Source organism: Furipterus horrens, unplaced genomic scaffold (genome assembly GCF_987537825.1).
Source record: "Furipterus horrens unplaced genomic scaffold, mFurHor1.1.pri manual_scaffold_2, whole genome shotgun sequence".
Taxonomy (NCBI): Eukaryota; Metazoa; Chordata; class Mammalia; order Chiroptera; family Furipteridae; genus Furipterus; species Furipterus horrens.
In genome coordinates, this window is record NW_028327172.1 from 9,476,181 (window position 1) to 9,479,995 (window position 3,815).

At 34.8% G+C, this 3,815-nt stretch overlaps 1 pseudogene; it reads right to left on the reverse strand.

Annotated features, from left to right (window-relative positions):
* Window positions 1-2,290: 2,290 nt before the first annotated feature.
* Window positions 2,291-3,236, reverse strand: LOC150017756 (olfactory receptor 5B3-like; annotated as a pseudogene).
* Between the last annotated feature and the right edge of the window lie 579 nt (window positions 3,237-3,815).

Genomic DNA, 3,815 nt, shown 5'->3' on the forward strand with positions numbered 1-3,815 from the left:
TCTTGTTTAACTGATCAAAGTAAAATCCCCAGTGACAAATCATGTTGGTAATATGTATCCTCTGACAGGACACGATGATAAGTTCACTTATTATTCTCTCTCAAAACCTATAACCTCCGTATAACAAAAAATCAGACAAACATACATTGAAAAGTCTTCTACAAAATATTTGATTCTACAAAAAACTTATTAAGATAATGAGAATAAGGAAAGACTGAGAAACTGTCACAGATCAGAGAATACTAAAGAGACATGACAAATATGCACAGTGTTGCAACCTGAATTGGATTCTGTAAGAGTGAAATTATGTTAGTTTAAAAATAATAATTTGAATAAATTCTTGAAGTTTTTTTAAAGTATATTTTATTGATTATATTGTTACAATAGTTCCAATTTTTTCCCCTTTGCTCCCCTCCACCCAGCACCCCCCTTCCCCGACAATCCCCTCCCCAAGTCCATGCCCATGGCTCACCCTTTCATATATTCTTCTTCTTTAAATTCTTGAAGTTTTAAATAACAGTAATGTATTGATGTTGGTTCGTTAGTTTTGACAAGTGCAATATGATTAAGTAAGATATTAAACAAAGATGAAACTGGATGAGAGTTACATAGGACCTGTCTGTTTAGAATAATTATTTATGAAGTTATTTTGCAAATTAAACTAAGTGGGAAACTTATCAAAGTCTCAATTTTTAACTTAATTGTATCCCTGAAACCTATATAATTTTATTAACCAATTTCATAGTCATATTTTGTTTTTTTAATGATTTACTAAATAAAATTTATATCATATGATATTTTCCACATAATTATAAATGCTAATAAAAAAGAATTAAGATGGTTTGATATAATCCTTTGATAGTGTGGTTTCTAAAAAATTAATTTGCCCAAGAGTGGGAAATACAAATAGCGAGGAAGAATTTGGGGGGGGAAAAAACCTATCCATGTCTTATAAAAAGCTCTAAAATTATTTTAAAAGAATTCTATAATGAATAATGAACTATTATAAAAGGTTAAAATATGTCAACTGATGGACTCAAATTTTAATTAATTCATTCATTAATTGAACAAGTGTTTATTCAGAAATTAGTATAAACCAGGCCGTAATATATGTATTGGAAATAAAGTTGTTAGTTAAGAATTCAAAGTGTTTCCTCTTGTGTAGTGTATGCTACCAGTAGGGGAAAAAATACATAATGATAATAGTTTAATAGTTGAGTACTGAACAGAATTATGAAGACTAAAGCAAGGAGTGCAAGGAAGAAACAGTTCTTTAGGGGGGTGAGTTGAGTATGATGTGGTAACATTTAAGCAAAGATCTGAAGGAAGTGAGGGGGCTTTCTGAGCATGGGTAGCAGCAGGTGCAAAGGCCTGGGGCAAGAGCATCTTAGGAGTGGTCCAGACAAAGAAGCAAACTCACTGTGAATGAGTAGGAGAGGGGTTGGATGTGGGGGACCTCATCTAAGGCTGAAGCATCCATGAATGAGTGGCATTAGCCTTTTTATAATATTTGCAATGAGAAAAATGGGTAACATTATTATTAATCTGTGTTTGTTTACAAAATATAAGATAAGACACTCATATGCAGAAAAATGGAATACCCCCCCCTTATTATTGCTCAGTCACCTTTTCTTGTACTCTGTCCTTTTTGCTTTGGAAAATCATCCTGTGAGCAAACTGTTTCTACCAGTATATTTACTGAACACAGAACTATTAATTTCTTTTTAATATTATACATATGTAGCTCTGATTAAAGTGTGCCAACAAAACATATGGATCTTCATTTAAATATCCATATCACATTTTTTCTTTAAATTGCTGATATAGTTTTGTACAGAAATAAATAATGTTGGACATAAATGTATATTTTGGTAAATATATCATTTTAACTTTTTAATTAAAAACTAGCTATCTTCCATTCCACTGCTTTAACATATTTCCTACTTTTACATATTTGTGCATATGTGGGATTCTGGCAATGTGCTTCTCTTCATGTCTGTGTGTGCCATGTTTTCCATATATACTTGCATTGTCACATGGTACAGAAAATATAAACATGTCAATAAGTTAAATATAATTAATAAAGTTTATTACAAACATGGTCCACATAATTATTAAGGTCCCCTTTTCACCATCATAATTCAGGTATCACATAGTTGGACACAATATTTTTTCCCAATTATAAGTCTTTGAAGAAAAAATTAAGAGGCATTGTGGGCCTTAATATATGAGCCATTGCATGTTGAACACCTGACAGAAATGAAAGTATGTTACTGTGGATCCTACAGTTTTAAAAGGCGAAGCCTAGAGAAAATTTTTGCCTTCTCAACAACCTTCTTATATGCATTTTTGATATCCTTGTTTCTCAAGCTATAGACCAGGGGATTAAGCATGGGGATGACCATCGTATAGAACACAGATGCGATTTTGTCTGTGTCCATGGAATGGCTGGAGTTTGGCTGTAAGTACATGAAGATAATAGTTCCATAGAAGATGGAGACTGTGGTGAGGTGAGACGCACAGGTGGACAAAGCCTTCTGATATCCCTTAGCTGAATGCATCTTCAGGATGGTGACAAATATGAACAGGTAGGAAATCAAGATAACCAGGAGAGCAAACATGATGTTGAAGCTTGCCACAACAACAAGAACCAGCTCACTAATATGTCTGTCTGAGCAAGAGAGAGCCATGACTGCTGGAACATCACAGAAAAAGTGATGGACAAGATTAGACATACAGAAAGAGAGGATGAATGTGTCCCTAATGTGGACAGAGGCATTCAGAAAACCATAGACGTAGCAGCCTATGGCAAGACGTGCGCACACACCTGTTGTCATGGCGGTGGTGTAATGTAGGGGATTACACACTGCTACAAAGCGGTCATAAGCCATTGAGGACAAGAGGAAATTTTCCACAGTAGCCAACGCTGCAAAGAAGAACATCTGAGCAGCGCATGCTCTGTAGGAGATGACCTTGTCTCCTGTAAGAAACCCAGCCATAACCTTGGGAGTGACAACTGTAGAGTAACAAAAGTCGACCAAAGACAGGTTACTAAGGAAAAAGTACATGGGAGTGTGGAGATGAGAGTCCATGAGAATCAAGATGACTATTCCCAGGTTTCCAGCAACAGTAATGAGGTAGATGAGGGTGAACATTATAAAGAGGGGGACCTGCAGTTCTGGCTCATCGGTTAGTCCTAGCAGGATGAACTCAGTCACTCCTGTATTGTTCTCCATGGGTGTTGTTTGGGAGTCACAAGATAGCCTATAGCAATGTGAAATAAAGGAACACATTGTTGGCAAAAAAATCTGTTGAATAGGAATTGAAAGTGTTAGGTAGAAAGATAATAGATAGATGTACATTTTTATTATGGCACTAATTTTACTTCACTGTTATTCAGATCTAAAGTATGGGTTTGAAAACAAAATTTAATGCATACATTACCTATAGAGTTACATATTGTTGAAACTGAGGGATTTTTATGAATCATCCCCTACCTTCTAAACTTTGTAAAGTTGTAAATTGATTTGTGTGGAAAAGTAACGTTTTGAGCAAGATGGCATATCTGGAATAAATATATCTGTCATTCCAATCCTTAGCCTAGTAAATGCTTTTACTTCTATGTTGCTTAAGTACCAGGAAATGCTCTAGATACTTTACATCTATATTCATTTATTTTTCTCAATGACTGTAAGGTTGACTTGTTGTTTATGAGACACAGTCAAAGCCGAGTTATGTACATAGGCAGAGTAGCTCTTCAGTCCACTGTTCTTAATATGAATAAATTGAATTCAATGCAACTTGCAATTACTCTT